The sequence below is a fragment of the Harpia harpyja genome (genome assembly GCF_026419915.1).
Source record: "Harpia harpyja isolate bHarHar1 chromosome 1 unlocalized genomic scaffold, bHarHar1 primary haplotype SUPER_1_unloc_1, whole genome shotgun sequence".
NCBI lineage: Eukaryota > Metazoa > Chordata > Aves > Accipitriformes > Accipitridae > Harpia > Harpia harpyja.
In genome coordinates, this window is record NW_026293134.1 from 133163 (window position 1) to 152562 (window position 19400).

Genomic DNA, 19400 nt, shown 5'->3' on the forward strand with positions numbered 1-19400 from the left:
ATGGTGCCTTGGCACCCTATCTATAACCACAACAGCACTGGGGATTTGGTCTTTTCTCGAGAGGGAACATCTCATAGCGCTCGTTCGCGGCAGAGCCTCTTGCCAAAAAGGCAAACGTCCGGCTACTTCTCCCACAGGGAAGGGCCCAGCCCTGAAAGCTGTTGCTGCTCTTCACGGTGCCCTAGCGCCCTATCTACAGGCACATCAGCACTGGGGATCTGTGCTTTCGCAGAGACGCAACATCTCATGGCGCTCGGCCGCGGCAGAGCCTCTTGCCAATAAGGCAAATGTCTAGCTCCTACACCAACAAGGAAGGGCCCAGCCCTGAAAGCTGTTGCTGCTCTTCACGGTGCCCTGGCGCCCTATCTACAGGCACAACAGCACTGGGGATCTGTGCTTTTCTCGAGAGGGAACATCTCATGGCGCTCGGCCGCGGCAGAGCCTATTGCTTAAAAGGCAAACGTCCGGCTCATTCTCCCAAAGGGAAGGGCAAAGCCCTGAAAGCTGTTGCTGCTCTTCACAGTGCCCTGGCGCCCTATCTACAGGCACAACAAAACTGGGGATCTGTGCTTTCACTGACAAGCAACATCTCATGGCGCTCGGCCGCGGCAGAGCCTCTTGCCGAAAAGGCAAACGTCCGGCTCATTCTCCCACAAGGAAGGGCCCAGACATGATAGCTGTTGCTGCTCTTCACGGTGCCTTGGCACCCTATCTACAGGCACAACAGCACTGGGGATCTGTGCTTTCCCAGAGATGCAATATCTCATGGCGTTTGGCCGCGGCAGAGCCTCTTGCCGAAAACGCAAACGTCCGGCTCCTTCTCCCACAAGGAAGGGCCCAGCCCTGAAAGCTGTTGCTGCTCTTCACGGTGGCCTGGCGCCCTATCTACAGGCACAACAGCACTGGGGATCTGTGCTTTCCAATAGTTGCAACATCTCATGTCGCTCGGCCGCGGCAGAGCCTCTTGTCGAAAGGGCAAACGTCCGGCTCCTTCTCCCACAGGGAAGGGCCCAGCCCTGAATGCTGTTGCTGCACTTCATGGTGTCTTGACGCCCTATCTACATTCACATCAGCAATTGGCATCTGTGCTTTCCCGGAGAGGGAACATCTCATGGCACTCGGCCGCGGCAGAGCCTCTTGCCGAAAAGGCAAACGTCCGGCTCCTTCTCCCACAAGGAAGGGCCCAGCCCTGAAAGCTGTTGCTGCTCTTCACGGTGCCTTGGCACCCTATCTACAGGCACAACAGCACTAGGGATCTGTGCTTTCCCAGAGATGCAATATCTCATGGCGCTTGGCCGCGGCAGAGCCTCTTGCCGAAAACGCAAACGTCTGGCTCCTTCTCCCACAAGGAAGGGCCCAGCCCTGAAAGCTGTTGCTGCTCTTCACGGTGTCCTGGCGCCCTATCTACAGGCACAACAGCATTGGGGATCTGTGCTTTCCAATAGTTGCAACATCTCATGTCGCTCGGCCGCGGCAGAGCCTCTTGCCGAAAAGGCAAACGTCCGGCTCCTTCTCCCACAGGGAAGGGCCCAGGCCTGAAAGCTGTTGCTGCTTTTGACGGCACCTTGGCGCCCTATCTACAGGCACAACAGCACTGGGGATCTGTGCTTTCCCAGATAAGCAACATCTCATGGTGCTTGGCCGCGGCAGAGCCTCTTGCCGAAAAGGCAAACGTCCGGCTCCTTCTCCCACAAGGAAGGGCCCAGCCCTGAAAGCTGTTGCTGCTCTTCACGGTGCCCTGGCGCCCTGTCTACAGGCACAACAGCACTGGGGATCTGTGCTTTCACTGACACGCAACATCTCATGGCGCTCGGCCGCGGCAGAGCCTCTTGCCGAAAAGGCAAACATCCGGCTCATTCTCATACAAGGAAGGGCCCAGACATGATAGCTGTTGCTGCTCTTCACGGTCTCTTGGCACCCTATCTACAGGCACAACAGCACTGGGGATCTGTGCTTTCCCAGAGATGCAATATCTCATGGCGCTTGGCCGCGGCAGAGCCTCTTGCTGAAAAGGCAAACGTCCGGCTCCTTCTCCCACAGTGAAGGGCCCAGCCCTGAAAGCTGTTGCTGCACTTCATGGTGTCTTGACGCCCTATCTACATTCACATCAGCAATTGGCATCTGTGCTTTCCCGGAGAGGGAACATCTCATGGCACTCGGCCGCGGCAGAGCCTCTTGCCTAAAAGGCAAACGTCCGGCTCCTTCTCCCACAAGGAAGGGCCCAGCCCTGAAAGCTGTTGCTGCTCTTCACGGTGCCTTGGCACCCTATCTACAGGCACAACAGCACTAGGGATCTGTGCTTTCCCAGAGATGCAATATCTCATGGCGCTTGGCCGCGGCAGAGCCTCTTGCCGAAAACGCAAACGTCTGGCTCCTTCTCCCACAAGGAAGGGCCCAGACATGATAGCTGTTGCTGCTCTTCACGGTGGCCTGGCGCCCTATCTACAGGCACAACAGCACTGGGGATCTGTGCTTTCCAATAGTTGCAACATCTCATGTCGCTCGGCCGCGGCAGAGCCTCTTGTCGAAAGGGCAAACGTCCGGCTCCTTCTCCCACAGGGAAGGGCCCAGCCCTGAATGCTGTTGCTGCTCTTCACGGTGTCCTGGCGCCCTATCTACAGGCACAACAGCACTGGGGATCTGTGCTTTCCCTAACACGCAACATCTCATGGCGCTCGGCCGCGGCAGAGCCTCTTGCCGAAAAGGCAAACGTCCAGCTCCTTCACCCACAAGGAAGGGCCCAGCCCTGAAAGCTGTTGCTGGTCTTCATGGTGCCTTGGCACCCTATCTATAACCACAACAGCACTGGGGATTTGGTCTTTTCTCGAGAGGGAACATCTCATAGCGCTCGTTCGCGGCAGAGCCTCTTGCCAAAAAGGCAAACGTCCGGCTACTTCTCCCACAGGGAAGGGCCCAGCCCTGAAAGCTGTTGCTGCTCTTCACGGTGCCCTAGCGCCCTATCTACAGGCACATCAGCACTGGGGATCTGTGCTTTCGCAGAGACGCAACATCTCATGGCGCTCGGCCGCGGCAGAGCCTCTTGCCAATAAGGCAAATGTCTAGCTCCTACACCAACAAGGAAGGGCCCAGCCCTGAAAGCTGTTGCTGCTCTTCACGGTGCCCTGGCGCCCTATCTACAGGCACAACAGCACTGGGGATCTGTGCTTTTCTCGAGAGGGAACATCTCATGGCGCTCGGCCGCGGCAGAGCCTATTGCTTAAAAGGCAAACGTCCGGCTCATTCTCCCAAAGGGAAGGGCAAAGCCCTGAAAGCTGTTGCTGCTCTTCACAGTGCCCTGGCGTCCTATCTACAGGCACAACAGCATTGGGGATCTGTGCTTTCCCTGACACGCAACATCTCATGGCGCTCGGCCGCGGCAGAGCCTCTGCCCGAAAACGCAAACGTCAGGCTCCCTCTCCCACAGGGCAGGGCCCAGGCCTGAAAGCTGTTGCTGCTTTTGATGGCACCTTGGCGCCCTATCTACAGGCACAACAGCACTGGGGATCTGTGCTTTCCCAGATAAGCAACATCTCATGGTGCTTGGCCGCGGCAGAGCCTCTTGCCAAAAAGGCAAACGTCCGGCTCCTTCTCCCACAAGGAAGGGCCCAGCCCTGAAAGCTGTTGCTGCTCTTCACGGTGCCCTGGCGCCCTATCTACAGGCACATCAGCAACCGGCTTGTGTGCTTACCCGGAGAGGGAACATCTCATGGCGCTCTGCCGCGGCAGAGCCTCTTCCCGAAAAAGTCAAACATCCGGCTCCTTCTCCCACAAGGAAGGGCCCAGCCCTGAAAGCTGTTGCTGCTCTTCACGGTGCCCTGGCGCCCTATCTACAGGCACAACAGCACTGGGGATCTGTGCTTTCCATAACACGCAACATCTCATGGCGCTCGGCCGCGGCAGAGCCTCTTGCCGAAAAGGCAAACGTCCAGCTCCTTCACCCACAAGGAAGGGCCCAGCCCTGAAAGCTGTTGCTGGTCTTCATGGTGCCTTGGCACCCTATCTATAACCACAACAGCACTGGGGATTTGGTCTTTTCTCGAGAGGGAACATCTCATAGCGCTCGTTCGCGGCAGAGCCTCTTGCCAAAAAGGCAAACGTCCGGCTACTTCTCCCACAGGGAAGGGCCCAGCCCTGAAAGCTGTTGCTGCTCTTCACGGTGCCCTAGCGCCCTATCTACAGGCACATCAGCACTGGGGATCTGTGCTTTCGCAGAGACGCAACATCTCATGGCGCTCGGCCGCGGCAGAGCCTCTTGCCAATAAGGCAAATGTCTAGCTCCTACACCAACAAGGAAGGGCCCAGCCCTGAAAGCTGTTGCTGCTCTTCACGGTGCCCTGGCGCCCTATCTACAGGCACAACAGCACTGGGGATCTGTGCTTTTCTCGAGAGGGAACATCTCATGGCGCTCGGCCGCGGCAGAGCCTATTGCTTAAAAGGCAAACGTCCGGCTCATTCTCCCAAAGGGAAGGGCAAAGCCCTGAAAGCTGTTGCTGCTCTTCACAGTGCCCTGGCGTCCTATCTACAGGCACAACAGCATTGGGGATCTGTGCTTTCCCTGACACGCAACATCTCATGGCGCTCGGCCGCGGCAGAGCCTCTGCCCGAAAACGCAAACGTCAGGCTCCCTCTCCCACAGGGCAGGGCCCAGGCGTGAAAGCTGTTGCTGCTTTTGATGGCACCTTGGCGCCCTATCTACAGGCACAACAGCACTGGGGATCTGTGCTTTCCCAGATAAGCAACATCTCATGGTGCTTGGCCGCGGCAGAGCCTCTTGCCAAAAAGGCAAACGTCCGGCTCCTTCTCCCACAAGGAAGGGCCCAGCCCTGAAAGCTGTTGCTGCTCTTCACGGTGCCCTGGCGCCCTATCTACAGGCACATCAGCAACCGGCTTGTGTGCTTACCCGGAGAGGGAACATCTCATGGCGCTCTGCCGCGGCAGAGCCTCTTCCCGAAAAAGTCAAACATCCGGCTCCTTCTCCCACAAGGAAGGGCCCAGCCCTGAAAGCTGTTGCTGCTCTTCACGGTGCCCTGGCGCCCTATCTACAGGCACAACAAAACTGGGGATCTGTGCTTTCACTGACAAGCAACATCTCATGGCGCTCGGCCGCGGCAGAGCCTCTTGCCGAAAAGGCAAACGTCCGGCTCATTCTCCCACAAGGAAGGGCCCAGACATGATAGCTGTTGCTGCTCTTCACGGTGCCTTGGCACCCTATCTACAGGCACAACAGCACTGGGGATCTGTGCTTTCCCAGAGATGCAATATCTCATGGCGCTTGGCCGCGGCAGAGCCTCTTGCCGAAAACGCAAACGTCCGGCTCCTTCTCCCACAAGGAAGGGCCCAGCCCTGAAAGCTGTTGCTGCTCTTCACGGTGGCCTGGCGCCCTATCTACAGGCACAACAGCACTGGGGATCTGTGCTTTCCAATAGTTGCAACATCTCATGTCGCTCGGCCGCGGCAGAGCCTCTTGTCGAAAGGGCAAACGTCCGGCTCCTTCTCCCACAGGGAAGGGCCCAGCCCTGAATGCTGTTGCTGCACTTCATGGTGTCTTGACGCCCTATCTACATTCACATCAGCAATTGGCATCTGTGCTTTCCCGGAGAGGGAACATCTCATGGCACTCGGCCGCGGCAGAGCCTCTTGCCTAAAAGGCAAACGTCCGGCTCCTTCTCCCACAAGGAAGGGCCCAGCCCTGAAAGCTGTTGCTGCTCTTCACGGTGCCTTGGCACCCTATCTACAGGCACAACAGCACTAGGGATCTGTGCTTTCCCAGAGATGCAATATCTCATGGCGCTTGGCCGCGGCAGAGCCTCTTGCCGAAAACGCAAACGTCTGGCTCCTTCTCCCACAAGGAAGGGCCCAGCCCTGAAAGCTGTTGCTGCTCTTCACGGTGTCCTGGCGCCCTATCTACAGGCACAACAGCATTGGGGATCTGTGCTTTCCAATAGTTGCAACATCTCATGTCGCTCGGCCGCGGCAGAGCCTCTTGCCGAAAAGGCAAACGTCCGGCTCCTTCTCCCACAGGGAAGGGCCCAGGCCTGAAAGCTGTTGCTGCTTTTGACGGCACCTTGGCGCCCTATCTACAGGCACAACAGCACTGGGGATCTGTGCTTTCCCAGATAAGCAACATCTCATGGTGCTTGGCCGCGGCAGAGCCTCTTGCCGAAAAGGCAAACGTCCGGCTCCTTCTCCCACAAGGAAGGGCCCAGCCCTGAAAGCTGTTGCTGCTCTTCACGGTGCCCTGGCGCCCTGTCTACAGGCACAACAGCACTGGGGATCTGTGCTTTCACTGACACGCAACATCTCATGGCGCTCGGCCGCGGCAGAGCCTCTTGCCGAAAAGGCAAACATCCGGCTCATTCTCATACAAGGAAGGGCCCAGACATGATAGCTGTTGCTGCTCTTCACGGTCTCTTGGCACCCTATCTACAGGCACAACAGCACTGGGGATCTGTGCTTTCCCAGAGATGCAATATCTCATGGCGCTTGGCCGCGGCAGAGCCTCTTGCTGAAAAGGCAAACGTCCGGCTCCTTCTCCCACAGTGAAGGGCCCAGCCCTGAAAGCTGTTGCTGCACTTCATGGTGTCTTGACGCCCTATCTACATTCACATCAGCAATTGGCATCTGTGCTTTCCCGGAGAGGGAACATCTCATGGCACTCGGCCGCGGCAGAGCCTCTTGCCGAAATCGCAAACGTCCGGCTCCTTCTCCCACAAGGAAGGGCCCAGCCCTGAAAGCTGTTGCTGCTCTTCACGGTGCCTTGGCACCATATCTACAGGCACAACAGCACTAGGGATCTGTGCTTTCCCAGAGATGCAATATCTCATGGCGCTTGGCCGCGGCAGAGCCTCTTGCCGAAAACGCAAACGTCTGGCTCCTTCTCCCACAAGGAAGGGCCCAGCCCTGAAAGCTGTTGCTGCTCTTCACGGTGGCCTGGCGCCCTATCTACAGGCACAACAGCACTGGGGATCTGTGCTTTCCAATAGTTGCAACATCTCATGTCGCTCGGCCGCGGCAGAGCCTCTTGTCGAAAGGGCAAACGTCCGGCTCCTTCTCCCACAGGGAAGGGCCCAGCCCTGAATGCTGTTGCTGCTCTTCACGGTGTCCTGGCGCCCTATCTACAGGCACAACAGCACTGGGGATCTGTGCTTTCCCTAACACGCAACATCTCATGGCGCTCGGCCGCGGCAGAGCCTCTTGCCGAAAAGGCAAACGTCCAGCTCCTTCACCCACAAGGAAGGGCCCAGCCCTGAAAGCTGTTGCTGCTCTTCACGGTGGCCTGGCGCCCTATCTACAGGCACAACAGCACTGGGGATCTGTGCTTTCCAATAGTTGCAACATCTCATGTCGCTCGGCCGCGGCAGAGCCTCTTGTCGAAAGGGCAAACGTCCGGCTCCTTCTCCCACAGGGAAGGGCCCAGCCCTGAATGCTGTTGCTGCTCTTCACGGTGTCCTGGCGCCCTATCTACAGGCACAACAGCACTGGGGATCTGTGCTTTCCCTAACACGCAACATCTCATGGCGCTCGGCCGCGGCAGAGCCTCTTGCCGAAAAGGCAAACGTCCAGCTCCTTCACCCACAAGGAAGGGCCCAGCCCTGAAAGCTGTTGCTGGTCTTCATGGTGCCTTGGCACCCTATCTATAACCACAACAGCACTGGGGATTTGGTCTTTTCTCGAGAGGGAACATCTCATAGCGCTCGTTCGCGGCAGAGCCTCTTGCCAAAAAGGCAAACGTCCGGCTACTTCTCCCACAGGGAAGGGCCCAGCCCTGAAAGCTGTTGCTGCTCTTCACGGTGCCCTAGCGCCCTATCTACAGGCACATCAGCACTGGGGATCTGTGCTTTCGCAGAGACGCAACATCTCATGGCGCTCGGCCGCGGCAGAGCCTCTTGCCAATAAGGCAAATGTCTAGCTCCTACACCAACAAGGAAGGGCCCAGCCCTGAAAGCTGTTGCTGCTCTTCACGGTGCCCTGGCGCCCTATCTACAGGCACAACAGCACTGGGGATCTGTGCTTTTCTCGAGAGGGAACATCTCATGGCGCTCGGCCGCGGCAGAGCCTATTGCTTAAAAGGCAAACGTCCGGCTCATTCTCCCAAAGGGAAGGGCAAAGCCCTGAAAGCTGTTGCTGCTCTTCACAGTGCCCTGGCGTCCTATCTACAGGCACAACAGCATTGGGGATCTGTGCTTTCCCTGACACGCAACATCTCATGGCGCTCGGCCGCGGCAGAGCCTCTGCCCGAAAACGCAAATGTCAGGCTCCCTCTCCCACAGGGCAGGGCCCAGGCCTGAAAGCTGTTGCTGCTTTTGATGGCACCTTGGCGCCCTATCTACAGGCACAACAGCACTGGGGATCTGTGCTTTCCCAGATAAGCAACATCTCATGCTGCTTGGCCGCGGCAGAGCCTCTTGCCAAAAAGGCAAACGTCCGGCTCCTTCTCCCACAAGGAAGGGCCCAGCCCTGAAAGCTGTTGCTGCTCTTCACGGTGCCCTGGCGCCCTATCTACAGGCACATCAGCAACCGGCTTGTGTGCTTACCCGGAGAGGGAACATCTCATGGCGCTCTGCCGCGGCAGAGCCTCTTCCCGAAAAAGTCAAACATCCGGCTCCTTCTCCCACAAGGAAGGGCCCAGCCCTGAAAGCTGTTGCTGCTCTTCACGGTGCCCTGGCGCCCTATCTACAGGCACAACAAAACTGGGGATCTGTGCTTTCACTGACAAGCAACATCTCATGGCGCTCGGCCGCGGCAGAGCCTCTTGCCGAAAAGGCAAACATCCGGCTCATTCTCATACAAGGAAGGGACCAGACATGATAGCTGTTGCTGCTCTTCACGGTCTCTTGGCACCCTATCTACAGGCACAACAGCACTGGGGATCTGTGCTTTCCCAGAGATGCAATATCTCATGGCGCTTGGCCGCGGCAGAGCCTCTTGCTGAAAAGGCAAACGTCCGGCTCCTTCTCCCACAGTGAAGGGCCCAGCCCTGAAAGCTGTTGCTGCACTTCATGGTGTCTTGACGCCCTATCTACATTCACATCAGCAATTGGCATCTGTGCTTTCCCGGAGAGGGAACATCTCATGGCACTCGGCCGCGGCAGAGCCTCTTGCCTAAAAGGCAAACGTCCGGCTCCTTCTCCCACAAGGAAGGGCCCAGCCCTGAAAGCTGTTGCTGCTCTTCACGGTGCCTTGGCACCCTATCTACAGGCACAACAGCACTAGGGATCTGTGCTTTCCCAGAGATGCAATATCTCATGGCGCTTGGCCGCGGCAGAGCCTCTTGCCGAAAACGCAAACGTCTGGCTCCTTCTCCCACAAGGAAGGGCCCAGCCCTGAAAGCTGTTGCTGCTCTTCACGGTGGCCTGGCGCCCTATCTACAGGCACAACAGCACTGGGGATCTGTGCTTTCCAATAGTTGCAACATCTCATGTCGCTCGGCCGCGGCAGAGCCTCTTGTCGAAAGGGCAAACGTCCGGCTCCTTCTCCCACAGGGAAGGGCCCAGCCCTGAATGCTGTTGCTGCTCTTCACGGTGTCCTGGCGCCCTATCTACAGGCACAACAGCACTGGGGATCTGTGCTTTCCCTAACACGCAACATCTCATGGCGCTCGGCCGCGGCAGAGCCTCTTGCCGAAAAGGCAAACGTCCAGCTCCTTCACCCACAAGGAAGGGCCCAGCCCTGAAAGCTGTTGCTGGTCTTCATGGTGCCTTGGCACCCTATCTATAACCACAACAGCACTGGGGATTTGGTCTTTTCTCGAGAGGGAACATCTCATAGCGCTCGTTCGCGGCAGAGCCTCTTGCCAAAAAGGCAAACGTCCGGCTACTTCTCCCACAGGGAAGGGCCCAGCCCTGAAAGCTGTTGCTGCTCTTCACGGTGCCCTAGCGCCCTATCTACAGGCACATCAGCACTGGGGATCTGTGCTTTCGCAGAGACGCAACATCTCATGGCGCTCGGCCGCGGCAGAGCCTCTTGCCAATAAGGCAAATGTCTAGCTCCTACACCAACAAGGAAGGGCCCAGCCCTGAAAGCTGTTGCTGCTCTTCACGGTGCCCTGGCGCCCTATCTACAGGCACAACAGCACTGGGGATCTGTGCTTTTCTCGAGAGGGAACATCTCATGGCGCTCGGCCGCGGCAGAGCCTATTGCTTAAAAGGCAAACGTCCGGCTCATTCTCCCAAAGGGAAGGGCAAAGCCCTGAAAGCTGTTGCTGCTCTTCACAGTGCCCTGGCGTCCTATCTACAGGCACAACAGCATTGGGGATCTGTGCTTTCCCTGACACGCAACATCTCATGGCGCTCGGCCGCGGCAGAGCCTCTGCCCGAAAACGCAAACGTCAGGCTCCCTCTCCCACAGGGCAGGGCCCAGGCCTGAAAGCTGTTGCTGCTTTTGATGGCACCTTGGCGCCCTATCTACAGGCACAACAGCACTGGGGATCTGTGCTTTCCCAGATAAGCAACATCTCATGGTGCTTGGCCGCGGCAGAGCCTCTTGCCAAAAAGGCAAACGTCCGGCTCCTTCTCCCACAAGGAAGGGCCCAGCCCTGAAAGCTGTTGCTGCTCTTCACGGTGCCCTGGCGCCCTATCTACAGGCACATCAGCAACCGGCTTGTGTGCTTACCCGGAGAGGGAACATCTCATGGCGCTCTGCCGCGGCAGAGCCTCTTCCCGAAAAAGTCAAACATCCGGCTCCTTCTCCCACAAGGAAGGGCCCAGCCCTGAAAGCTGTTGCTGCTCTTCACGGTGCCCTGGCGCCCTATCTACAGGCACAACAGCACTGGGGATCTGTGCTTTCCATAACACGCAACATCTCATGGCGCTCGGCCGCGGCAGAGCCTCTTGCCGAAAAGGCAAACGTCCAGCTCCTTCACCCACAAGGAAGGGCCCAGCCCTGAAAGCTGTTGCTGGTCTTCATGGTGCCTTGGCACCCTATCTATAACCACAACAGCACTGGGGATTTGGTCTTTTCTCGAGAGGGAACATCTCATAGCGCTCGTTCGCGGCAGAGCCTCTTGCCAAAAAGGCAAACGTCCGGCTACTTCTCCCACAGGGAAGGGCCCAGCCCTGAAAGCTGTTGCTGCTCTTCACGGTGCCCTAGCGCCCTATCTACAGGCACATCAGCACTGGGGATCTGTGCTTTCGCAGAGACGCAACATCTCATGGCGCTCGGCCGCGGCAGAGCCTCTTGCCAATAAGGCAAATGTCTAGCTCCTACACCAACAAGGAAGGGCCCAGCCCTGAAAGCTGTTGCTGCTCTTCACGGTGCCCTGGCGCCCTATCTACAGGCACAACAGCACTGGGGATCTGTGCTTTTCTCGAGAGGGAACATCTCATGGCGCTCGGCCGCGGCAGAGCCTATTGCTTAAAAGGCAAACGTCCGGCTCATTCTCCCAAAGGGAAGGGCAAAGCCCTGAAAGCTGTTGCTGCTCTTCACAGTGCCCTGGCGTCCTATCTACAGGCACAACAGCATTGGGGATCTGTGCTTTCCCTGACACGCAACATCTCATGGCGCTCGGCCGCGGCAGAGCCTCTGCCCGAAAACGCAAACGTCAGGCTCCCTCTCCCACAGGGCAGGGCCCAGGCCTGAAAGCTGTTGCTGCTTTTGATGGCACCTTGGCGCCCTATCTACAGGCACAACAGCACTGGGGATCTGTGCTTTCCCAGATAAGCAACATCTCATGGTGCTTGGCCGCGGCAGAGCCTCTTGCCAAAAAGGCAAACGTCCGGCTCCTTCTCCCACAAGGAAGGGCCCAGCCCTGAAAGCTGTTGCTGCTCTTCACGGTGCCCTGGCGCCCTATCTACAGGCACATCAGCAACCGGCTTGTGTGCTTACCCGGAGAGGGAACATCTCATGGCGCTCTGCCGCGGCAGAGCCTCTTCCCGAAAAAGTCAAACATCCGGCTCCTTCTCCCACAAGGAAGGGCCCAGCCCTGAAAGCTGTTGCTGCTCTTCACGGTGCCCTGGCGCCCTATCTACAGGCACAACAAAACTGGGGATCTGTGCTTTCACTGACAAGCAACATCTCATGGCGCTCGGCCGCGGCAGAGCCTCTTGCCGAAAAGGCAAACGTCCGGCTCATTCTCCCACAAGGAAGGGCCCAGACATGATAGCTGTTGCTGCTCTTCACGGTGCCTTGGCACCCTATCTACAGGCACAACAGCACTGGGGATCTGTGCTTTCCCAGAGATGCAATATCTCATGGCGCTTGGCCGCGGCAGAGCCTCTTGCCGAAAACGCAAACGTCCGGCTCCTTCTCCCACAAGGAAGGGCCCAGCCCTGAAAGCTGTTGCTGCTCTTCACGGTGGCCTGGCGCCCTATCTACAGGCACAACAGCACTGGGGATCTGTGCTTTCCAATAGTTGCAACATCTCATGTCGCTCGGCCGCGGCAGAGCCTCTTGTCGAAAGGGCAAACGTCCGGCTCCTTCTCCCACAGGGAAGGGCCCAGCCCTGAATGCTGTTGCTGCACTTCATGGTGTCTTGACGCCCTATCTACATTCACATCAGCAATTGGCATCTGTGCTTTCCCGGAGAGGGAACATCTCATGGCACTCGGCCGCGGCAGAGCCTCTTGCCTAAAAGGCAAACCTCCGGCTCCTTCTCCCACAAGGAAGGGCCCAGCCCTGAAAGCTGTTGCTGCTCTTCACGGTGCCTTGGCACCCTATCTACAGGCACAACAGCACTAGGGATCTGTGCTTTCCCAGAGATGCAATATCTCATGGCGCTTGGCCGCGGCAGAGCCTCTTGCCGAAAACGCAAACGTCTGGCTCCTTCTCCCACAAGGAAGGGCCCAGCCCTGAAAGCTGTTGCTGCTCTTCACGGTGGCCTGGCGCCCTATCTACAGGCACAACAGCATTGGGGATCTGTGCTTTCCAATAGTTGCAACATCTCATGTCGCTCGGCCGCGGCAGAGCCTCTTGTCGAAAGGGCAAACGTCCGGCTCCTTCTCCCACAGGGAAGGGCCCAGCCCTGAATGCTGTTGCTGCTCTTCACGGTGTCCTGGCGCCCTATCTACAGGCACAACAGCACTGGGGATCTGTGCTTTCCCTGACACGCAACATCTCATGGCACTCGGCCGCGGCAGAGCCTCTTGCCGAAAAGGCAAACGTCCAGCTCCTTCACCCACAAGGAAGGGCCCAGCCCTGAAAGCTGTTGCTGGTCTTCATGGTGCCTTGGCACCCTATCTATAACCACAACAGCACTGGGGATTTGGTCTTTTCTCGAGAGGGAACATCTCATGGCGCTCGTTCGCGGCAGAGCCTCTTGCCAAAAAGGCAAACGTCCGGCTACTTCTCCCACAGGGAAGGGCCCAGCCCTGAAAGCTGTTGCTGCTCTTCACGGTGCCCTAGCGCCCTATCTACAGGCACATCAGCACTGGGGATCTGTGCTTTCGCAGAGACGCAACATCTCATGGCGCTCGGCCGCGGCAGAGCCTCTTGCCAATAAGGCAAATGTCTAGCTCCTACACCAACAAGGAAGGGCCCAGCCCTGAAAGCTGTTGCTGCTCTTCACGGTGCCCTGGCGCCCTATCTACAGGCACAACAGCACTGGGGATCTGTGCTTTTCTCGAGAGGGAACATCTCATGTCGCTCGGCCCGCGGCAGAGCCTATTGCTTAAAAGGCAAACGTCCGGCTCATTCTCCCAAAGGGAAGGGCAAAGCCCTGAAAGCTGTTGCTGCTCTTCACAGTGCCCTGGCGTCCTATCTACAGGCACAACAGCACTGGGGATCTGTGCTTTCCCTGACACGCAACATCTCATGGCGCTCGGCCGCGGCAGAGCCTCTGCCCGAAAACGCAAACGTCAGGCTCCCTCTCCCACAGGGCAGGGCCCAGGCCTGAAAGCTGTTGCTGCTTTTGATGGCACCTTGGCACCCTATCTACAGGCACAACAGCACTGGGGATCTGTGCTTTCCCAGATAAGCAACATCTCATGGTGCTTGGCCGCGGCAGAGCCTCTTGCCAAAAAGGCAAACGTCCGGCTCCTTCTCCCACAAGGAAGGGCCCAGCCCTGAAAGCTGTTGCTGCTCTTCACGGTGCCCTGGCGCCCTATCTACAGGCACAACAGCACTGGGGATCTGTGCTTTCACTGACAAGCAACATCTCATGGCGCTCGGCCGCGGCAGAGCCTCTTGCCGAAAAGGCAAACGTCCGGCTCATTCTCCCACAAGGAAGGGCCCAGACATGATAGCTGTTGCTGCTCTTCACGGTGCCTTGGCACCCTATCTACAGGCACAACAGCACTGGGGATCTGTGCTTTCCCAGAGATGCAATATCTCATGGCGCTTGGCCGCGGCAGAGCCTCTTGCCGAAAACGCAAACGTCCGGCTCCTTCTCCCACAAGGAAGGGCCCAGCCCTGAAAGCTGTTGCTGCTCTTCACGGTGGCCTGGCGCCCTATCTACAGGCACAACAGCACTGGGGATCTGTGCTTTCCAATAGTTGCAACATCTCATGTCGCTCGGCCCGCGGCAGAGCCTCTTGTCGAAAGGGCAAACGTCCGGCTCCTTCTCCCACAGGGAAGGGCCCAGCCCTGAATGCTGTTGCTGCACTTCATGGTGTCTTGACGCCCTATCTACATTCACATCAGCAATTGGCATCTGTGCTTTCCCGGAGAGGGAACATCTCATGGCACTCGGCCGCGGCAGAGCCTCTTGCCTAAAAGGCAAACGTCCGGCTCCTTCTCCCACAAGGAAGGGCCCAGCCCTGAAAGCTGTTGCTGCTCTTCACGGTGCCTTGGCACCCTATCTACAGGCACAACAGCACTAGGGATCTGTGCTTTCCCAGAGATGCAATATCTCATGGCGCTTGGCCGCGGCAGAGCCTCTTGCCGAAAACGCAAACGTCTGGCTCCTTCTCCCACAAGGAAGGGCCCAGCCCTGAAAGCTGTTGCTGCTCTTCACGGTGTCCTGGCGCCCTATCTACAGGCACAACAGCATTGGGGATCTGTGCTTTCCAATAGTTGCAACATCTCATGTCGCTCGGCCGCGGCAGAGCCTCTTGTCGAAAGGGCAAACGTCCGGCTCCTTCTCCCACAGGGAAGGGCCCAGCCCTGAATGCTGTTGCTGCTCTTCACGGTGTCCTGGCGCCCTATCTACAGGCACAGCAGCACTGGGGATCTGTGCTTTCCCTAACACGCAACATCTCATGGCGCTCGGCTGCGGCAGAGCCTATTGCATAAAAGGAAAACGTCTGGCTCCTTCTCCCACAAGGAAGGGCTCAGCTCTGAAAGCTGTTGCTGCTCTTCACGGTGCCCTGGCGCCCTATCTACAGGCACATCAGCAACCGGCATCTGTGCTTTCCCGGAGAGGGAACATCTCATGGCACTCTGCCGCGGCAGAGCCTCTTCCCGAAATAGTCAAACATCCGGCTCCTTCTCCCACAAGGAAGGGCCCAGCCCTGAAAGCTGTTGCTGCTCTTCACGGTGCCCTGGCGCCCTATCTACAGGCACAACAGCACTGGGCATCTCTGCTTTCCCTGACACGCAACATCTCATGTCACTCGGCCGCGGCAGTGCCTCTTGCCGAAAAGGCAAACGTCCTGCTTATTGTCCCACAAGGAAGGGCCCAGACATGATAGCTGTTGCTGCTCTTCACGGTGCCTTGGTGCCCTATCTACAGGCACAACAGCATTGGTCATATGTGCTTTCCCTGACACGCAGCATCTCATGGCGCTCTGCCGCGGCAGAGCCTCTTGCCAAAAAGGCAAACGTCCGGCTCCTTCTCCCACAAGGAAGGGCCCAGCCCTGAAAGCTGTTCTGCTCTTTACGGTGCTCTGGCACCCTATCTACAGGCACATTAGCTCTGGGGATCTGTGCTTTCCCAGAGACCCAAGGTCTCATGGCGCTCGGCCGCAGAAGAGCCTCTTGCCGAAAAGGCAAACGTCCGGCTCCTTCACCCACAAGGAAGGGCCCAGCCCTGAAAGCTGTTGCTGCTCTTCAGCTACTTTTTGTGCCCTATATACAGGCAAAACAGCACTGGGGATCTGTGCTTTCCCAGGACACGCAAGATGTCATGGCGCTCGGCTGTGGCAGAGCCTCTTGCCGAAAAGGCAAACGTCCGGCTCCTTCTCCCACAAGGAAGGGCCGAGCCCTGAAAGCTGTTGCTGCTCTTCACGGTGCCCTGGCGCCCTATCTACAGGCAAAACAGCACTGGGGATCTGTGCTTTCCCTGACACGCAACATGTCATGGCGCTCGGCTGCGGCAGAGCCTCTTGCCAAATAGGCAAACGTCCGGCTACTTCTCCACAGGGAAGGGCCCAGCCCTGACAGCTGTTGCTGCTCTTCACGGTGCCTTGGCACCCTATCTACAGGCACAACAGCACTGGGGATCTGTGCTTTCCCAGATAAGCAACATCTCATGGCGCTTGTCCGTGGCAGAGCCTCTTGCCTAAAAGGCAAACGTCCGGCTCATTCTCCAACAAGGAACGGCCCAGCCCTGAAAGCTGTTGCTGCTCTACACCTACATTTGGTGCCCTATCTAGAGGCACAACAGCACTGGGGATCTGTGGTTTCTCAGAGACGCAACATCTCATGGCGCTCGGCCGCGGCAGAGCCTCTTACCGAAAAGGCAAACGTCCGGCTGCTTCTCCCACAGGGAAGGGCCCAGCCCTGAAAGCTGTTGCTGCTCTACTCCTACCCCTGGCGCCCTATCTACAGGCACAACAGCACTGGGCATCTGTGCTTTCCCAGAGACGCAGCATCTCATGGCGCTCGGCCGCGGCAGAACCTCTTGCCGAAAAGGCAAATGTCCGGCTCCTTCTCCCACAAGGAAGGGCCCAGCCCTGAACGCTGTTGCTGCTCTTCACGGTGCCCTGGCACCCAATCTACAGGCACAACAGCAACTGGGATCTGTGCTTTCCCTGACACGCAACATCTCATGGCGCTCTGCCACGGCAGAGCCTCTTGCCGAAATGGCAAACGTCCGGCTCCTTCTCCCACAAGTTAGGGCCCAGCCCTGAAAGCTGTTGCTGCTCTTCACGGTGCCTTGGCGTCCTATCTACAGGCACAACAGCACTGGGGATCTGTGCTTTTCTCGAGAGGGAACATCTCATGGCGCTCGGCCGCGGCAGAGCCTATTGCATAAAAGGCAAACGTCCGGCTCCTTCTCCCACAGGGAAGGGCCCAGCCCTGAAAGCTGTTGCTGCTCTTCACAGTGCCCTGGCACCCTATCTACAGGCACAACACCACTGGGGATCTGTGCTTTCCCAGAGACGCAACATCTCATGGCGCTCAGCCCTGGCAGAGCCTCCTGCCAAAAAAGCCAATGTCCGGCTCCTTGTCCCAAAAGGAAGGGCCCAGCCCTGAAAGCTGTTGCTGCTCTTCACGGTGCCTTGTCGCCGTATCTACAGGCACAACACCACTGGGGATCTATGCTATTCTCGAGAGGGAACATCTCATGGCGCTCGGCCATGACAGAGCCTCTTGCCAAAAAGGCAAACGTCCGGCTCCTTCTCCCACAAGGAAGGGCCGAGCCCTGAAAGCTGTTGCTGCTCTTCACGGTGCATTGGTGCCCTATCTACAGGCACAACAGCACTGGTCATATGTGCTTTCCCTGACACGCAACCTCTCATGGCGCTCGGCCGCGGCAGAGCCTCTTGCCGAAAAGGCAAACTTCCAGCTCCTTCTCCCACAGGGAAGGGCCCAGACCTGAAAGCTGTTGCTGCTCTTCAGCTACTCTTGGTCCCTATCTACAGGCAAAACAGCACTGGGGATCTGTGCTTTCCCTGACACGCAACGTCTCATGGCGCTCGTCCACGGCAGAGCCTCTTGCCGAAAAGGCAAACGTACGGCTCCTTCTCCCACAAGGAAGGGCCCAGCCCTGAAAGCTGTTGCTGCTCTTCACGGTGCCCTGGCACCCTATCTACAGGCACAACAGCACTGGGGATCTGTGCTTTCCCTGACACGCAACATGTCATGGCGCTCGGCTGCGGCAGAGCCTCTTGCCAAATAGGCAAACGTCCGGCTACTTCTCCACAGGGAAGGGCCCAGCCCTGACAGCTGTTGCTGCTCTTCACGGTGCCTTGGCACCCTATCTACAGGCACAACAGCACTGGGGATCTGTGCTTTCCCAGATAAGCAACATCTCATGGCGCTTGTCCGTGGCAGAGCCTCTTGCCTAAAAGGCAAACGTCCGGCTCATTCTCCAACAAGGAACGGCCCAGCCCTGAAAGCTGTTGCTGCTCTACACCTACATTTGGTGCCCTATCTACAGGCACAACAGCACTGGGGATCTGTGGTTTCCCAGAGACGCAACATCTCATGGCGCTCGGCCGCGGCAGAGCCTCTTGCCGAAAAGGCAAACGTCCGACTGCTTCTCCCACAGGGAAGGGCCCAGCCCTGAAAGCTGTTGCTGCTCTACTCCTACCCCTGGCGCCCTATCTACAGGCACAACAGCACTGGGCATCTGTGCTTTCCCAGAGACGCAGCATCTCATGGCGCTCGGCCGCGGCAGAACCTCTTGCCGAACAGGCAAATGTCCGGCTCCTTCTCCCACAAGGAAGGGCCCAGCCCTGAACGCTGTTGCTGCTCTTCACGGTGCCCTGGCACCCAATCTACAGGCACAACAGCAACTGGGATCTGTGCTTTCCCAGAGACCCAAGGTGTCATGGCGCTCGGCAGCGGCAGAGCCTCTTGCCCAAAAGGCAAACGTCCGGCTCCTTCTCCCACAAGGAAGGGCCCAGCCCTGAACGCTGTTGCTGCTCTTCACGGTGCCGTGGTGCCCTATCTACAGGCACATCCGCCCTGGGGATCTGTGCTTTCCAGAGACCCAAGGTGTCATGGCGCTCGGCAGCGGCAGAGCCTCTTTCCGAAAAGGAAAACGTACGGCTCCTTCTCCCACAAGGAAGGGCCCAGCCCTGAAAGCTGTTGCTGCTCTTTAAGGTGCCTTGGCACCCTGTCTACAGGCACATCATCACTGGGGATCTGTGCTTTCCTGGAGAGGGAACATCTCATGTCGCTCGTCCGCGGCTTAGCCTCTTGCCAAAAAGGCAAACGTCCGGCTCCTTCTCCCACAAGGAAGGGCCCAGCCCTGAAAGCTGTTGCTGCTCTTCACGGTGCCCTGGCACCCTATCTACAGGCACAACAGCATTGGGGATCTGTGCTTTCCCAGATAAGCAACATCTCATGGCGCTCAGCCGCGGCAGAGCCTCTTGCCGAAAAGGCAAACGTCCGGCTCCTTCTCCCACAAGGAAGGGCCCAACCCTGAAAGCTGTTGCTGCTCTTCACGGTGCCTTGGCAACCTATCTACAGGCACAACAGTAATTTGGATCTGTGCTTTCCTGGAGAGGGAACATCTCATGGCGATCGTTCGCGGCAGAGCCTCTTGCCGAAAAGGCAAGCGTCCGGCTCCTTCTCCCACAAGGAAGGGCCCAGCCCTGAAAGCTGTTGCTATTCTTCACCGACCCTTGGCGCCCTAT